Raw genomic sequence first — 19,747 nt, 5'->3', positions numbered from 1 at the left:
TGATCCTCGTTTCCCGCCGCCTCCTCGCTATCCAATTTTGAGTTGAATTTTTTTTTCCGCTACTGTTATTGTTATTCCACGATTTTGGTTATGGGATCTCTGGCTCCCGCCGGCTCCTGGGTTTTTTTTTTTTTGGTGGGGGAGGGTGTTATTGTACCTCTTCACATATACCGGCACATGGCCCTATGCCTTATACGATTGGTGCTGTTTCCGATCGTATGGGCCCATGACCCGGGAATGCCACCTTTTTTATTATGCTAATATGTCTATGTATCTGCCTACATTTTTTCTATATCTTTTGGTATCACATTATGCATTCCTTACGGTAATGTACTTGACGTCTTTTTGCCTGATATGTTCCCCCCCCCCTTTTTTTTTTTTTTCTTCTCCTTCCCCTTCCCTTTCCCTCCCAATGCAGGTTTATTATGTATTATGTTGTCTATGACGCACCCATGTGCCCGGTGGTAGAGCCACCCCCTATGTGTGTCCTTGCGGTAGGGACGCAGTTTCCACTGATTGTGGTTTCGTTACACTATCTTGGAGTGTACATTTTCTTCTTCTGTCTCTTGTTTCTTGTCTGCTTCTTTTTTCTCCTTTCTCACGGATCCAGGGCAGCCCAGGGTAAGGTTGCATTTGAAGATTGGACCGTTATTCCTAGCATACTTTGGCAGCTGAATTCATTTGTCTCAGTATGGCTTTAAAACCTTTGAAGATTTTTTTCTCAAAATATCCATGGTTTTAACTCTCCGACCAAGCGATCTAAAGTGTTCCATCATCTTAAGTCCCAGGACGTGGACGTAGTCTGTCTGCAGGAGACAAGGTTTCTCAGTCCTCCGCGCCGCGCTACCTCTCTCACCATTATCCAACCTTTTTCTCTGCTCCAGCCATTGAGAAGCATAGGGGCGTGGTGATTGCTTTTAGACGCAATCTGCTGTTCACTTGCAACCTGGAAATAGCTGATCCCACTGGCAGGTATTTGCTCCTCCGGGGAACCCTTTGGGACCAGGAGGTGACCCTGGTGGGTTATTACGCGCCAAATAGATTTCAACACAAATTTTTTTTCTCACTTGTTGAAGGTGATTTCGGATCACCAACGTGGTATTCTCTTATTGCTGGGTGATTCGAACGCTGCTCTTAATTCCTCTGTCAATCGCCGTTACCCGACGGGGGGGACCCCTAACCATGACCTCTCAGGAATCTAAATTGCGTGATATGTTGCAAGCTTATGGGTTGGTAGATGTCTGGCGGGAAATGCATCCTACGTCGCGGGAATACACTTTTTATTTGGCCCCACACTTGAGCTTTTGTAGAATAGATCACGTTTTCATTTCCTTCAAACATTTATCTTTAATTCAAAAGATTGTCATCTCGACCTCACCCTGGTCTGAGCATGACCCTTTGGTCTTCTCACTGTGTCTTTCTGCTTTGGATCGGCCCTCTTTTTTGTGGAGACTCAACAAATCCCTTCTCACTACTCAGGTTTCTTGCTCCCAGGTTCTCTCGCACATTCAGTCCTATTTTACGGACAATGTGGGCTCTGTATCCTTGGCCGTCACTTTGTGGGAGCCTCACAAAGCCACCATTAGGGGTCATTTGAGAGGAAAACCTCCCCCAATTCAGTGGCATCTCACCCGATCCTCCTTGCGAGCGATACGTCACTTCCGGCGGGGGGATATAAGGTGGATGCCTCATTACAGAATATGTTGTGCTGTTCGACCCTGGCACGTGTTTCATCACCAGACCTTGTCAAAGGGTTCCCTTTGATACGTATTGCTCACAAGCAGCGAGGAGGATTGGGTGAAATGCTCCCTCCAGTGATATACAGATACCCTTTATGGTTACTGTGGATATTTTGGCATGCTTTCATTTATTTCATGAGCAATACTTTCTATCCAATAAATGGTTTTTAATGGATTCACGCTATGAGTTTCTTTTCAAATCTCTCCCTGATTACGGGGGGGGGGGAATAGTTTGGGGGATGTCCCACCATCATATCAGTCTCTAATTGATGAAGGGCTTACTGATTGATGATCTGTACTACGCTGGCACTCACCACAAGTCAGGTTTGAATGGGCCACGATATCTGGTGAGTAAAAAATAAGTACAAAACTTTTTGCGCTGCTACTAGAAAAGATGGGACTATTGGGACAGCAGCACACACCTTGCTATACCATTAGCAAAAAACAACAAACAAAAAATGTTGTTGCGCTAATCACAATAATGCCACAGATATTCCAAAACAAATAATGAGATGAGAAGACAATAGATAATACACCAATACACCGTAAATGGAAGAAATATGGGAGTGAAAGGAAAGGTGAAATAATAAAGGTCCAAAATGAGGACCAAAAGGTGTAACAGACAATAAATCGTGACCATGGGCAAAACGCACGGAAATGATCAGGGAGAAATAAAATATTAACTAAATCACAGTAATAGTGGGACATATGAGTCCGTCACAACATAAATGAAATAATGTGAATACAACTGATGAGAAAGTGGAGCAAAATGTGAAAAATACAAAATGAAGTGTTTAATATTAAAAGTGGACAAACCACTTATCACAGAAGAATGACAATAACAATGCACAGTGAGGCCAAAAATTGTGACCATGCGACTAAAGGGTCATAACACAATGTGCATCAAAAGGCCATGTGACGTAAAACGACTAAAAAGTGACCATATAAATACCATAAATAAATGTGGCAAACATATATGGAGTGCAACTAGTATAAAACAGAAAATGGTGATATAAATGCATAGTTGTATTCACGTTATTTCATTTATGTTGTGACAGACTCATACAGTGGGGCAAAAAAGTATTTAGTCAGCCACCAACTATGCAAGTTCTCCCACTTAAAAAGATGAGAGAGGCCTGTAAGTGGCATTATAGGTAGACCTCAACTATGAGAGACAAAATGAGAAAAAAAAATCCAGACAATCACATTGGCTGATTTGGAAAGAATTTATTTGCAAATTATGGTGGAAAATAAGTATTTGGTCACCTACTGTCAGGAATGGACTGGCCAGCAATAGTGGGACTCAGCTGCCTTATGAGCTGCAGGAACCAGGGCTGGCCAGCGGGTGCTCCCAGCAATCAGAGACTCAACCTTGCAGCCAGTCAAACACCTGGAACTAATTATACTGGTGTATTTAAGGGACATTCAGACCTGCAGACTCTGCCTTGGTGTTGTGTTTCTCTTGAGCCCTGTATCCTGTTCCTGCTCTCTGTTCCTGTCTGATTCTCTGCTGACCCTGCTCTGATCCCTGGCTTGTCTGACCATTCTCCTCTGCCTGACCCTCTGTACCACGCTGCCCGCTACCTGCTGAACCTGGCCTGTGACCCCGACCATTCTTCGCTTGCTTCCCCTGTACCTACCTGCCCGACTGATATTGACCCGGCCTGCCTGACGACGCTTGCATTGTATGTACTGTTATCTGTGGGTGGTTGGTTTGTTTGCACTGCGTTTATGTTTGTATGGTTAGTGTTAATAAATTACATTGTTTATAACATATCTGAAGCCTGCGTTTCCCTGCGTCAGTCACATACCTCTGGTCATACCCGGGAGCCCTGACATTACACCAAGGCCAATCCTGACCAGAAGTGGCTGCACAGGGAAGCCATCTTGGCTTGTTGATGGGAAGGATGGATCTGGATGAGGTTGCGTATTTATATCTGCTAGTGTTTGATGACAGGGAGTATGCTTGTCAAACTCTGAAGGAGTATCCCCGGGATGAACTGCTAGAATGTATACGGCTCGCTCATGTTCTAGTAGATCAGGGCACAGAGTTCTCTGAGGTGCAGCCTTTGATTGAGGTTTGTGCTGAGTTGGTTTCATCTGGTACCCCCGAATGCAGGGATGAATTTTTGCCACCATTTAGTGCAGACCAGGTAGAGTCCCTGGTGTGGTTATTAGAGGATGATGTGGGTTACTTTCTGGAGCGTTATTCCACATGTTCACCACAGACACTAAGAGATTGTATAAACGCAGTGCAGTCTTTGGTCAGACAGGCTTTGTGTAAGCTCAGCTTTGTTCAACCCATACTGCAGACATGGACAGACTTGTTGCACCCAGCCTCAGTCAGCTTACAAAAACCCAGTCCTGCTTCTAATCTATTTCCTCAAAACTCTATTCCTGCATTCCCAACAGCTCCTCCTGCCCTGCTATCTACCGCATGTCAGTACCCTGTTCCCACTCGCTGCACCTATCCTGCCTTTAACCCTGTAAAAAATCCCTCTGTAGCAACTGCTCCCTCTCCTGTTCCATCCTCCAGTTCTTCTCTGTCTCCAGCTGCTCCATTCGTTTGCAGACCTGCGTTTACTTGCAGTGCTCCAGTAGTTAAAACCAGAAAAAAGCGAAAATTCTTTCCAACCAATACCATCCTGCCAGTATCCAAACCGGTGAACCTGCCTTCCGTGGTTCAGCCTGAAGCCTCTACTCAGCCTGATGCCTCTACTCGGCCTGATGCCTCTACTCGGCCTGATGCCTGTACTCGGCCTGATGCCTGTACTCGGCCTGATGCCTCTACTCGGCCTGAAGCCTCTACTCGGCCTGATGCCTCTACTCGGCCTGATGCCTCTACTCGGCCTGAAGCCTCTACTCGGCCTGATGCCTCTACTCGGCCTGATGCCTCTACTCGGCCTGAAGCCTCTACTCGGCCTGATGCCTCTACTCGGCCTGATGCCTCTACTCGGCCTGAAGCCTCTACTCGGCCTGAAGCCTCTACTCGGCCTGAAGCCTCTACTCGGCCTGAAGCCTCTACTCCGCCGGACGCCGGCATTCAGCCTGATGCCTCTACCCAGCATGATGAACTGATCCAGCCTGACGATCCTATTAGGCCAGTTGACTCGATGCCCGCTGTTGATCCAGATGATCCGGTACCTGATCCGGTGCCCGCTGTCGTGCCAATTGACTCAGAGCCCGCTGTCGTACCTGGTGACTCGGTGCCCACTGCCTTGCCAGATGACGCGGTGCCCGCTGGCGAGCCAAATGACCTGATGCCTGGTGACCCAGTGCCCGCTGTTATACCTGGTGACCCGATGCCCGCTGTCGAGCCAGACGATCCAATGCCTGGTGACCCGGTGCCCGCTGCCTTGCCAGATGACGCGGTGCCCGCTGGCAAGCCAAATGACCTGATGCCTGGTGACCCAGTGCCCGCTGTCATACCTGGTGACCCGATGCCCGCTGTGGAGCCAGACGATCCAATGCCTGGTGACCCGGTGCCCACTGCCTTGCCAGATGACGCGGTGCCCGCTGGCAAGCCAAATGACCTGATGCCTGGTGACCCAGTGCCCGCTGTCATACCTGGTGACCCGATGCCCGCTGTCGAGCCAGACAATCCGGTACCTGATGACCCGGTGCCCGCTGTCGTGCCAATTGACTCAGAGCCCACTGTCGTGCCTGGTGACTAGGTGCCCGCCGCTTCGCCTGGGGGCCCAAGACCTGTCGCTCCGCCTGGGGATCCGGCGCCCGCCGCTCCGCCTGGGGGTCCGGTGCCCGCCGCTCCGCCTGGGGGTCTGGTGCCCGCCGCTCCGCCTGGGGGTCCGGTGCCCGCCGCTCCGCCTGGGGGCCCGAGACCTGTCGCTCCGCCTGAGGGCCCGAGACCTGTCGCTCCGCCTGAGGGCCCGAGACCTGTCGCTCCGCCTGAGGGCCCGAGACCTGTCGCTCCGCCTGAGGGCCCGAGACCTGTCGCTCCGCCTGAGGGCCCGAGACCTGTCGCTCCACCTGAGGGCCCGGTGCCTGTCGCTCCGCCCGGGGGCCCGGTGCCTGTCGCCCCGCCCGGGGGCCCGGTGCCTGTCGCCCCGCCCGGGGGCCCGGTGCCTGTCGCCCCGCCCGGGGGCCCGGTGCCTGCTGCTCCGCCCGGGGGCCCGCCGCCTGCTGCTCCGCCCGGGGGCCCGCCGCCTGCTGCTCCGCCCGGGGGCCCGCCGCCTGCTGCTCCGCCCGGGGGCCCGCCGCCTGCTGCTCCGCCCGGGGGCCCGATGCCTGCAGCTCCGCCCGGTGGCCCGCTGCCTGCTGCTTTGCCTGGTAATCCGATGTGCCTCTGCCCGGAGTCCGGCCCGATGTGCCTCTGCCCGGAGTCCAGCCCGATGTGCCTCTGCCCGGAGTGCCTCTGCCCGGAGTCCAGCCCGGTGTGCCTCTGCCCGGAGTCCAGCCCGGTGTGCCTCTGCCCGGAGTCCAGCCCGGTGTGCCTCTGCCCGGAGTCCAGCCCGGTGTGCCTCTGCCCGGAGTCCAGCCCGGTGTGCCTCTGCCCGGAGTCCTGCCCGGAGTGCCAGTCTTTGATATCCCGCCAGTTACCAGACCCGGGCGGTGGAACATTTTGCCCAGCTAGGACTGTTTGGAGCGTCCTGAGGCCGCTCCTTGAGGGGGGGTACTGTCAGGAATGGACTGGCCAGCAATAGTGGGACTCAGCTGCCTTATGAGCTGCAGTACCAGGGCTGGCCAGCGGGTGCTCCCAGCAATCAGAGACTCAACCTTGCAGCCAGTCAAACACCTGGAACTAATTATACTGGTGTATTTAAGGGACATTCAGACCTGCAGACTCTGCCTTGGTGTTGTGTTTCTCTTGGGCCCTGTATCCTGTTCCTGCTCTCTGTTCCTGTCTGATTCTCTGCTGACCCTGCTCTGATCCCTGGCTTGTCTGACCATTCTCCTCTGCCTGACCCTCTGTACCACGCTGCCCGCTACCTGCTGAACCTGGCCTGTGACCCCGACCATTCTCCGCTTGCTCCCCCTGTACCTACCTGCCCGACTGATATTGACCCGGCCTGCCTGACGACGCTTGCATTGTATGTACTGTTATCTGTGGGTGGTTGGTTTGGTTTGTTTGCACTGCGTTTATGTTTGTATGGTTAGTGTTAATAAATTACATTGTTTATAACATATCTGAAGCCTGCGTCAGTCACACACCTCTGGTCATACCCGGGAGCCCTGACACCTACAAACAAGCAAGATATTTGGCTCTCACAGATCTATACCTTCTTCTTTAAGAGGCTCCTCTGTCCTGCACTCATTACCTGTATCAATGGCACCTGTTTGAACTTGTTATCAGTATAAAAGACACCTGTCCACAACCTCAAACAGTCACACTCCAAACTCCACTATGGTGAAGACTAAAGAGCTGTTGAAGGACACCAGAAACAAAATTGTAGACCTGCACCAGGCTGGGAAGACTGAATCTGCATTAGGCAAGCAGCTTAGTGTGAACAAATCAACTGTGGGAGCAATATGTATGAAAGACATACAAGACCACTGATAATCTCCCTTGATCTGGGGCTCCACGCAAGATTTCACCCCGTGGGGTCAAAATGATCACAAGAATGGTGAGCAAAAATCCCAGGACCACACGGGGGGACCTAGTGAATGACCTGCAGAGAGCTGGGACCAACGTAACAAAGGCTACCATCATGGCTCTGAGGAAGAGGTTGTGTCCTCGAAATGCGTTAGCCAGTTGGTCATCCAGGGTTCCATCGTATGGACTCAGATGTTGTTTGGATCATACATCTTGTTCAGTTTGACATGCCTGTGTTAATATGTCCATTGTATGATATCTATTTTTGTTTCTTCAATAAATTATTTTAAACGATAATGCACTAGGTCGGTGCACCCTTTTTCTGTTTCTCCATTTGTACCATCAGTAACACACTACGCCGCCAGGGACTCAGATCCTGCAGTGCCAGACGTGTCCCCCTGTTTAAGCCAGTACATGTCTGGGCCCGTCTGAAGTTTGCTAGAGAGCATTTGGATGATCCAGAAGAGGATTGGGAGAATGTCATATGGTCAGATGAAACCAAAATAGAACTGTTTGGTAGAAACACAACTCGTCGTGTTTGGAGGAGAGAGAATGCTGAGTTGCATCCAAAGAACACCATACCTACTGTGAAGCATGGGGGTGGCAACATCATGCTTTGGGGCTGTTTCTCCGCAAAGGGACCAGGACGACTGATCCATGTACAGGACAGAATGAATGGGGCCATGTATCGTGAGATTTTGAGTGCAAACCTCCTTCCATCAGCAACAGCATTGAAGATGAAACGTGGCTGGGTCTTCCAACATGACAATGATCCCAAACATACCGCCTGGGCAACGAAGGAGTGGCTCCGTAAGAAGCATTTCAAGGTCCTGGAGTGGCCTAGCCAGTCTCCAGATCTCAACCCCATAGAAAGCCTGTGGAGGGAGTTGAAAGTCCATGTTTCCCAGCGACAGCCCCAAAATATCACTGCTCTAGAGGAGATCTGCATGGAAGAATGAGCCAACATACCAGCAACAGTGTGTGCCAACCTTGTGAAGACTTACAGGAAACGTTTGACCTCTGTCATTGCCAACAAAGGATATATAACAAAGTATTAAGATGAACTTTTCATATTGACCAAATACTTATTTTCCACCATAATTTGCAAATAAATTCTTTCCAAATCAGCCAATGTGATTGTCTGGATTTTTTTTCTCATTTTGTCTCTCATAGTTGACGTCTACCTATGATGCCAGTTACAGGCCTCTCTCATCTTTTTAAGTGGGAGAACTTGCACAATTAGTGGCTGACTAAATACTTTTTTGCTTCACTGTATGTCCCACTATTACTGTAGTTTAGTTAATATTTTATTTCTCCCTGATCATTTCCGTGCATTTTGCCCACGGTCACGATTTATTGTCTGTTACACCTTTTGGTCCTCATTTTGGACGTTTATTATTTTACCTTTCCCTTCACTCCAATATTCCTTCCATTTACTATGTTATGGTGTATTATCTATTGTATTCTCATCTCATTATTTGTTTTGGAATGTCTGTGGCATTATTGTGACTAGCGCAACATCAATTTTCTGTTTGATATCTGGTGAGTGCCACTGAATTGGGGGAGGTTTTCCTCTGGAGCACGTGGTAATATTTGAGTGCATTTTATTCAACCAATTATCATTATGTTGTTCACGTGGTGATCTTGGTGGATCAATAAGGACTTTGTACTTCATCACAATTTTAATTTTTCAGTTGGTGGACTTGTGTCAAATGATTTAAATATTTGTGCATATTTATTGAAGTGTTATATTTTGTGTCATATTTTCACTTTGCTATTGTGTTTTTATAATTTTTTTTTTTTGTGCTTCTTTTATTTGTCATTTGTTTCATGAGGTGATTATTGGATTATTCAATATTAGGGCAGCTGCATGCTTACACATTTTATGTACTCGTTTATTTATTTAGGTGAGTGATTTATTGTGTACTTTTACAGGTGTTAGGTTTTATATATATTCACATCACATTTGCGCGTTGAATATAAGGTTTATATATTGATTTTGATGTACATAGACAACCCACAGTGCTTAGCACACAGACAGATACATAGTCACAGGAATGAGAAATTATTTCTGTCTCTCATTTTTCTGATGTGTAGACCTCAAAAAATGTGTCATTTAACTATTAAAATGTGTTAACATGCACTAAATCTTTTATCTGGCCTATAATTTATTCCATCTGTTATTTTGTAAATCCAACATAAAGGAAAAGTAATGGTGCAACTATAATAATATGACCCTCTAAAACAGTGATCTCCAAACTGTGGTCCTGAGGCCAGATGTGGCCCTTTCCTTGCCTCTATTTGGTCCTTGGGGCACTATTCAACCAACTGACACCATTGATGGGGCACCATTCCTCCCACTAACATCATTGAAGGAACTAGTCTTCCCATTGATACTAACAATGGGGCGTTATTCCCCCAATTAAAACCAATGATGGGACACTGAGGTCAGGGCATTTTCTACCTCTACTGGCCACAGTCCAGTCCCCCATAAAGCCTGAAGGACAGTAAATTGGCCTTTTGCTTAGAAAGTTTGTACACCCCTGCTCTAAACAAACAGACATAAAACTGGCAATCTTGACAAGACATCTGCTACAAATGGGCACCAATTGTGACAATACAGGGGTAACAAACATGCAATGGTAACAATACATGGGTAAAAAATATGCTACAAAATAGGAATTGTTATAATGTGCAGGCAACATACAGTATGTGTAAACATTACAATACAAGGGTAACAAACAAGCAATCCTTACAATACATGGGCAACAAATAAGGGATTGTTACAATAAATGGGCAATTGTTATGATATAAGGTCAATAAATAGACTTTTTTTTCTTTGATTTATATTTCAATATTTTGTTGTGTCTCACTAATGAATTATAAGTCTCCAAATCTTACCTTAGCTGACTTTATACCAAAGGAATGTTATTGTTAACTGACCAGGATGTAGCCTAGCCCATTTTCTTCTTTATGATTGGCCATATCCCTACATTTAAGTCCTATTTTACTAGAGCCAAAACTTGTAGGATCTCAGTCTTGTCTTCAGAGCTTGCTATCATGTATGCGGTTGTGATTATCTGCCACACTGTGAAAGTGGGGGGACTCCATGGCAAAACAGCATCTTTAGTCAAATATTCTTGTTATATTTACTAATATTATTGTCATTTGTATCATTACTTCTTTTAAATGTTATGCGTATTTGTGTGATCTCCCCTCAAAAATGTGAACTATCACGTATCCATGATGAAATATTCTTGGACAACAGACGGGCAACAAACAATCACTGCGCTATGCAGGCAACAAATGGACAATCATTAGACATGCAGAATGAAAAAGTTGTTTAGTTTTGATTTGTTAAGTTATTAATCTCGTTTTGTAGCATTCGTAACAAAATTAATTTAGTTTTAGTTTATTAATTTTTGACCAGATTAACATTTTTCCAATGGACTTGAACTATTCAAATTTGAATCGAAAATATCAAATTTCGGAAGACGGCTATATTATTTCTATTTTAATTTATTCTTTTATTTTCTATTCTGTTCTATTCTATTCCTTTATTTTCTATTCTATTATTTTGTTTTCTATTGTTTTATTCTATTCTTTTCTATTGTTTTATTTTACTCTATTTTTTTAGGCCTGAAGATTTCACAAAACCCTAAAACATTATATATTTTCTGAAAGCATACATCCTAGAGAATAAAATAGTGGCAGTTCCAATTTTTTGTCACATAAAGTTAATTTTAGGGCACAAAAAGCAATAAATTACGCAATTTTTCGGTAAAATATAAAAGATTAGGTTGTACCAAGTAAACAGCTATCCAACATGTCAAACTTTAAATTTGCGTGCATTCGTGAAATGGTGACAAACTTTAGTCCCCTATATTCTCTATAGGTGACGTTTTTAAAGCCACTTATAGGTCAGCAATTTAGCGTTACAGAGGTGGTCTGGTGCTACAATTATTGCTCTCATTCTGGCATGAGTGGCAATATGTAACGTGCATTGCAATTCAGTGTTTCCCCAGCGTGTGCTTTTACGTTTGTACGTGTGTATATATATATGGGGGTGGCGCTCAAATTTTTTTTTTGGGGGGGGGGCTATGTGCTTGGGTATAACCCTAATTTTTTACAATTAAAAATATATTTTTTTTTTACCTTTTTTTCATCACATAGGGCACAAAAAGTCCCCTATCTGATACTTTTTAATGACAGGTTCTCTTTGAGACATCCGGGGCCTAAAAGACCATGGAGAGCTGCTCCGTACTCCACTGGATGTAATGCAGTGGGGGGTTACAAACACCTGGTCCTGTAAGCCTTATGAATTAACTTGACTATCCATTAAGCAATAGTTCTTGATGAAGCCTTCTTTCCCTTGTTTTTGCCACAAGGGATAACATATAGATTAGACGAATCCCTGAAGGATGCTGTAGCCTGAAGATAACACCTTAACACACTGGCGATGTCGAGCTCATGGGAAGGTACCCAATTCCAGGTCTGAAAAGTTTGGCAGTGCCCATGGTTCTGAAAGACTGGAAAATGAAGAGAGCTTTGGAACAAATCTGCGCAGTGTTCTGAGTTCCACCCTATCTGGGTAGAAAGTAATGTGGTCCTCTTCCGCCCCCAGGGCTTGAAGTTCTGACACTTTTTTATCAGATGATACAGCTATTAGAAAGGCCATTTTTAGAGTCAGATTCCACAAAGAGGCTGATTCGGACAGAGAAAAGGGTTGGCTGGATAAAGCCTCTAGAACTACAGACAGATCCTAGATGGGAAAGGCTCTTTTGACGGGTGGACGTATCTTCTTAACGCCTTTGAAGAATTGGATCACAAGCAAATCTTCGGCCCCCCTCTTGTCTGTTGTCGCCGAGATTGCTGCCACCTGCACCTTTAAGGTGCTTAGACCTAAACCTAGGTTCAGGTCTACCTGGAGGAAGTCCAAAAGCTGAGAAGTGAAGGGTAGACCTGGATTGAAGATCCTGCTAGCTGAAAAGGCTTTAAACTTGTTCCAAACCTTGTCATACATATTAATTGTAGAGGGTTTTCTGGCTTTGAGTAGAGTCGAAATAACCTCCGAAGAACATCCTAGGGCCTGGAACCTCTGCCTTTTAATAACCATATGTGAAGATTCAATTTGGGAGGATTTGGATGTGTGTGTTGATTCTGGCACAGAAGAAAAGGTATGAGTGGGATTTTTAGTGAGCGAACACTGAGAGACACCGCTACAGGAAACCATGGATGTCTTGGCCAGTACAGCAGGACTGCTATCACGCTTGTGACTTCCATCAGAAGTCTTGAAAGGAACTTCGAGATATAAGGCCAGGGGGGGAATGCATACGCCAGGTTGCATGCCCACGGATTCGAGAGGGCATCTATTGCTTCTGCCTGGGGGTGAGGTATGCGTGAAATTAACCTAGGCACCTTGGAGTTGTCTGCCGTGGCAAAGAGATCCAGATCGGGAAGACCCAATCGAATACTTTGTGATGCAGAGACCATTCGTTGGCATCCACAAACTTTTGGGACAAAAGGTCCACCGTTGTATATAGGTGGCCTGACAGACTGCGGTTAGATCCATTAAATTCCTTTCTGCCCTAAGGATGATGGGTTCCACTTCTCTCAATAAGGACCTGCTATGGGTCCCCCCTTGATGCTAAATGTATGAAACTGTTGTCCATTCGGAGAAGGACTGGCTTGCGTTTGATTTGAAACTTGGACTATCAGAGCGAGAAAAGCTGCTCGAATTCCCAGAATATTTGAAATGATTCTTGTTGCATGAAAAGCCCATCTTCCTTGAACTGACACCTGGTCGCAGTGTGCCCCCCAGTCGATCGCAATGGCGTCTGTGGTAACTATGGTCCTGTGCATTAAGACTTGTCAAATGTATGGGCTGGGATACGTACAGTTTGTTCCATTGTCTTGGAAATTCGAATTGAAAGTGCCTCAGGTGCCAGTGGGCCCATGGAACCATTGGGATACATGCCGACATCACCCCTATCAGACTCAAGCACCTCGAGGCTGTCAGATGGGACTGTGCCCTCACTTTCTTCATCTTCCAAATGATGGCTGTCATTTTCTGAGGGGGAAGGGACACTGACCTCTTGGAAGTGTCGAACAGGGTGCCTAGATAAATCATTTGCTGTGTTGGGATAAGTTGACTCTTTGTTTATCACCCATCTGAATTCTGATAGTGTGGAAATCAGAACTTCCATGTGTTCCGTTAGTTGGGCTGGATTTTTCGCTATTAGTAGGACATCATCCAAGTAGTGATATACCTTAAGCCCAACCTCCCATAGCGGGTCTAGGGCTTTGATCAGCACTTTCGTGAAGACTCTAGGAGAAGAACATAGACTGAATGGAAAACTCTGGAATTGCAGATGAATCTGGCTGACTGCAAACCACATATATTTCTGAAACGGTGGCAGCATGGGTATATATAAGTACGCGTCTTGAAGGTACACTGACAGCATCCAGTCCCCAGGTTGAATGGTGTGGATAATAGTCTGCAGCGATTCAATCTTGAAGCTCTCCAAGAGTATGTAATGGTTTAACTTCTTGAGGTCTATTACGGGTCTCACATCGCCATTCCTTTAGGGCACCAGAAATAGGTTGGAGTAAAAACCTGAAAACCTCTCTGATGGAGGAACGGGTATTACCGCCTGCTGTGCCTGTAGGGAATCCAGAAACTGCAGAAGTACATCTCTCTTCTGAGGAGACTCTGATATTCTCATGGGGGTGAAGAAGTCGTGAGGTGACTGGCCTGAGAAAGCCCAGAAGTGTCCAAACTGGACTGTCGAGGCCACCCAGGGATCCTGGCACTTTTGCATCCAAACCTTGGCAAAATGCCTCAGTCTGACTCCTACTGGGGTCGCCTGGGCTGGCCTGGCATCAAAATGACTTGGCGGTGTCCTGCGGGTTAGGCAGAGCCTTTTGTTTGTGGGTCCTCAAAAACGTTTATTGTGTGCTTCTCCAGGCTTTCCTTGAGTCTCTGCCCTGTCTGAACTGCCTGTAATCTCTGCCCCTGAACTGCTGAAATCTTGAAGTAAATCCCCTGGTATGTCTAGGTCTTCTGTCTTGGGGCAACAGGCCTGATTTTCCTCTGGTAATGGAAATGGTCTTTTCCAGCCTCTCTCCAAACAGTGATTTACCATCAAAAGGGATTTTACACCAATTTTGTTTTGACGCCATGTCGGCCATCCACGGCTTCAACCATAAGGCTGGCCTTGCCATTACGGCATGCAGCATTGATCTTGCAGAAGCCCTTATTGTATCGATAGCTGCTTCACCAATGAAGTCAGCCGAGAGCTTGAGCTCATCCAAAGCCTTGACTATGTCTTCCTTGGGAACTCCCTGCTGGATAGCCACCTCTATGTTGTCCATCCATACTTGCAAAGCATTGGAGACAGATGTCAGTGCAGTTGCTGGCTTGCAGGCATTTCCGACCACCTGATAGGCCCTCTTTAGGTCAAGATCCATTCGTCTGTCTAGGGGATCCTTAAACGAGGTTGAGTCATCCATAGGCAATGTTATGTTTTTTGCTAAGTGGACCACCACTGCATCCACTACCGGACCATCCAATGTTCTGGAGTCTGCTTCCAAAGTGGACATAGCTTGCCCAGGCGATTGAGAGAAAATCTTTTCTCTGTCCTCTTCCATTCCCCTTCTGATGTCCCTCATTTCATCCATCAGAGGAAAGTAGCTGATTCGTTGTTTAAAAAATGGGAAGTAGCTCTTTGACTTCCTTGCTGGGGAATCAGCTTCCTCCCAACCAATGGCAAGCTTGACTGCCTGGACATAAAGCTGAAGCAGGGAAAAGCTAAAGCCTGAAGGACCTGATTCATCTGAGGAATCTTCTCCAGATTGTTTAGATGGCCGGTCTGCTATTGGGTGAGTGGGTTCGCCTGAGGATGGGCTAAGTAGTAGCGCATCTGATGCCTCCTCTTGGGGAAGATGTGATGAGAGCTGTGACGGATTAGTTGTTACAAGTTCTGCGAGTGAATCTTTGACCTCTTTTTTTTCTGCACCTCTTTGCGCTGCATAATCCCTGAAGCAGTCTCTGCAGACTAGCTTGCCCAGTAGAGAGGTGGCTTCATACGCCCAAAATTTTTGAGTCCTAGAGCTTGGGGAACATGAGGATCATTGTCTTTTGGCAGAAGAACAAGCCCCAGTTGAATAGTATCTGGACCTGGAAGAACGAGCTTGGCTCGGGCTGCTCTTGTTGGATTCATCATGGCGCCTGGATGTCCTCTTGGACCTCTTCTGGCGTACAGGGCTGAAAGACCTAAATGTACCAGTATAAGCGCACTCTTTTTTTTTTTTTTTTTTTTTTTTACTTACCCAGCCCAAGGCCCTTACCTTCGAAGTAGAGGAGGGACTTGTTCGGGCGGCGAACGGCTGATTTTAAGCAGAGGACAAAAAGAGCAGCTATAAGACAAGAATATGATTAGATTACTGCGTCTCCCCCTCCCCCATCCCCCCTTCCCATCTCCCTTATTTTTTGGTGGAAAAAAAAAAGGAAACGATAAAAGAGAGTGCGTGGGAAAAAGGAAGAGGTGTAGAGGGAGAGAAAAAAAGAAAAGAGGACAAAAGGAAAAGAAAGAGAGAAAAAATAATCTTACCGCCGACAAATACTGGCGATACTTCCAGGAGCTCCTCAGCAAGGCTGACCTGTGTCGAAGCCGCACGTGGCCACACTAAAGCTCTTGGGAATAAATAGTGAAACGGGCTGAGTAAAGGAAAACAAGTTCCTCATCCTGGAAGGAAAAAAAGGGGAATTCGAGTAAGGGCAAAAATAGCTTGTTTGCCCACAGTGAAGATGGCCGCTGTAACGTCAAGCCGCACCGCGCCTGCGTGAACCGGTGGCTCTAGGACCTCGCCTGCCAGCTTAGACTCAGCCGGCGTCCACGCATGTGCACTGCGGCTGAGAAGACGCCAGGACTTTCAGAAGGCTGGAGTTGGGATCACGCTGACTCTAAGGGAGCAGGAAAAGGGGGAAAAGAACAATAAAAAAGGCAGAAAGGCAGCAAAATAGAAGAAAAGAGAAGAAGTGGAAGAGTGTCATGAAGAAAGGACAGATATAGCTGGTCCCTCTGTCCTTTTTTTTTTTTTTATTTAATCATTTTATTAAAATTTTTTCCTTACAAAAGCACAGCAAAATAACATTTACATCCAAAATACAAACATTTCCCTAAAATTTTGCAATCCCACCTCCCCACAACCCCCCCACACCCAAAACCCCCTAATAATTTACCCTGGTCCATGTAGCTCTTCCCTTCTGTTTCCAACTTTCCATTCAATTCCTATGATCTTTCTCCTCGATCCTCACTTCCTTTTCCTTACTATTCTTCCTTTCCCTCCAGCCTTTCTTTTCCCTTCTCCTTATTCATGCTATTGCCTTACAGATCATTCCCTTTATTCTCCAAATCAGATCCCTGGGTCTCCCATTACTTCAATATATTTTCCAGATGCCTTGAAGTCATACCATCTTCCCCAATCCTTTCTAAATTTTCTATAGTTCCCTCATCCTATTTATATATTCCACCCTGTCTAACCAGTCCCTCATTGTTGGGGGCTCCTGTGACCGCCAAAATTTTGGAAAAAGTCGTTTAGCCGTGCTGATTAGGTGGTAATTCCTTCTTCCTCCATGAAAATGGGAAGTCTTTTTGTAGGGTCTGCATCATATTGTTTGAAACACTGATATTCAAAATCTCTGATTTTGAGGGGTTTATTTTCAAATTTGAAAGCTCTCCGTACCCTTTTAGTAATCCCCATTAGGTTGGGCAAGGTTAACCCTGGGTTCACAATATAAAACAACATATCATCAGCATATGCCGATACCTTATGCTCTTTTCACCTATCTTAATTCCTCTTATAGCTACACTCTTCCTTACCGTCGTCAGCAAAGATTCCAGGGATATTACAATAAATAACGGGGATAGGGGGCATCCCTGCCTTGTACCACTGTACAGCTTAAAGACCTAGAGAAGGACCCATTTACCTTCACCGCCGCGGATTGGCTATTATAGAGCTCCTTTATCCAACTCATCATCTTAGTCCCTATTCCCAAGGCCTCTAGGGTATCCATCATAAACCCCCAATCTACCCTGTCAAACGCTTTCTCAGCATCAGTCGACAATAAAATTGTTGATAGCTTTTCTCTTTGCCTTCTGTAAAAAAAGCAATGTTCTCAAACCATTATCCCTCCCTTCCCTTCCTGGGACAAAACCCACCTGATCCATTCCGGCATCAACTTTTTTAACCTCATAGCTAGCACCTTCGCGAATAGTTTTGTCTGTATTTAGTAGTGATATAGGTCTATAGCTGGCATATTGAGGGAAAGAAGTATTTGATCCCCTATCATTCAGCAAGATTTCTGGCTACCAGGTGTCTTTCATACAGGTAACAAGCTGAGATTAGAAGCAGTCTCTTAAAAGTTGTGCTGCTAATCTCATTTTGTTACCTGTATAAAAGACACCTGTCCACAGGAGCAATCAAACAATCAGATTCCAAACTCTCCACCATAGCAAAGACCAAAGAGCTGTCCAAGGATGTCAGGGACAAGATTGTAGACCTACACAAGGCTGTCTCCATTTTCTTCTCTACTTCTTCCACTTTTGACAACATTCATCCAAGATCTTTATGGATCACCGTCATTTCCTTTTTCATAGAAAACTCCAGTTTACAAACATTTCCTCCATCTCTATTTTTGTAGGGATTTGTGATGTAATTCCTTGTTGTTCGGGAGCGTTTTAAACGTTTATACTATCAATATGTTTTGATTAGTCTGATCTTCCCGAACTCCAAATGACAGTCTGGACTGCTCCCTATCATGTTTTCTTCCTCCTGGTGTTTTTCAGAACATTGTCTCTGGGCTTTTTTCCATCACCATGGCGCTGGGAGACTTCTAGGTAGAGTTCCCAACACCTGCCAAATACTGCCCATTGCCTGATACTCCTATCCCGGCCAGCACCCCACAAGTGTACCTGGCTGGCTGTTGGCTCCTGGTCGGAGCCATGCAGTGCCCCTCTTTCACGCTAGTCGTGTGGCGGTCGGTTGCAGCGGTGGTCCTTGCCGGAGGGATCGGATCCGGAGCTCTTGGCGGGGCAGGAGCCAGTTGCCAGGAAAGCATCCCGGAGCATTGGAGGCTCGGGGGGGAAGAAAGGAGGAAGCGCCTGAGCTGTGAAGGACCCCTGAGGGGGATGTCCATACAGGGCCTGCGCCGAGCAAGCAGGCTGCTGGAAGTCACTCTGTCCATCAAGAGATACCTGGATTCAGGACACCCTGAGCTCTCGTCCAGACCCCCTCTCAGATGATACTACAGCCTGGGATACAAGACCCCAAAAGGGACAGAAGAGAACACAGCACAGAAACAGACGGACCCAGAACTGCAGGCTCGGAAGGGATGGTGAGTTGCCGTGGGCAATGACAAGAAATTTAAAGTCTGTTACTATTTTCTGTTGCTAAGTAATTTGTATACCTGAGTTGGGCTGGACGTTTAGAAGATTAAGGAGTCGGGGTATCTCAGGGGTCAAGCATTATTATTATTATACAGGATTTATATAGCGGCAACAGTTTGCTCAGCGTTTTACAATATAACGGGAGACAATACAGTAACAATACAGTTTAATACAAGAGGGATTTGAGGGCCCTGCTCCTTGGAGCTTACAATCTAGGAGGGAGGGGCTAGTGGTACAAAAGTTAGTAACTGTGGGGGATGGACTGGTTGGAAGAGTAGAAGATTCCAGTATTAGCTGAGGGCAGGATACGCTTCCCTGAAGAGACAGGTTTTCAGAGATCGCCTAAAAGTGAGCAGAGTAGGCGATAGTCTGATAAATTGGGGTAGAGAGTTCCAGAGGATGGGGGAAGCTCTGGAGAAGTCCTGGAGATGAGCATGGGAGGAGGAGACAAGGGAGCTAGAGAGTAGGAGGTCTTGCGAGGAGTGGAGAGTACGGTTTGGGTGATATTTAGAGACAAGATCGGTGATGTAATTTGGGGCAGAGTTATAAATGGCTTTATACGTTATTGTTAGTGTTTTGAATTTTATCCGTTGGGCAACGGGAAGCCAGTGGAGGGATTGGCAGAGAGGGGTGGCAGATACAGAACGGTTAGTAAGGTGGATGAGTCTGGCAGCAGCATTCAGGATAGACTGAAGAGGGGATAGCCTGCGATGAGGTAGGTCAATGAGCAGGGATTTACAATAGTCAAGGTGAGATATAACAAGGGAGTGAATAAGTTGCTTAGTGGTTTCCGAGGTTAGGAACGGGTATCTTGGAGATGTTGCAGAGGTGAAGTCTACAAGATTTGGACAGTGATTGGATTTGGGGTTGAAAGGACAGATGGGAGTCTAGGATTACACCTAGTACCCTGGCATGAGGGGAGGGACTAATGATTGTGTTATTGATCTTGATGGAGAAGTCAGGGGATGTAGAGTGACATCCATGCCGATATGTCACTTAGTAGGTTA

The 19,747-nt window shown here is 46.4% G+C and overlaps 1 pseudogene; it reads right to left on the bottom strand.

Annotated features, from left to right (window-relative positions):
- Window positions 1-14,172: 14,172 nt before the first annotated feature.
- On the bottom strand, window positions 14,173-17,548 carry LOC149453034 (uncharacterized; annotated as a pseudogene).
- Between the last annotated feature and the right edge of the window lie 2,199 nt (window positions 17,549-19,747).

Source organism: Staurois parvus, unplaced genomic scaffold (assembly GCF_062004578.1).
Source record: "Staurois parvus isolate SC_StPar_1 unplaced genomic scaffold, SC_StPar_1.0 ptg000454l, whole genome shotgun sequence".
NCBI lineage: Eukaryota > Metazoa > Chordata > Amphibia > Anura > Ranidae > Staurois > Staurois parvus.
Note: the sequence above shows the minus strand (reverse complement) of the source record. Positions and strands in the feature narration are given on the sequence as shown.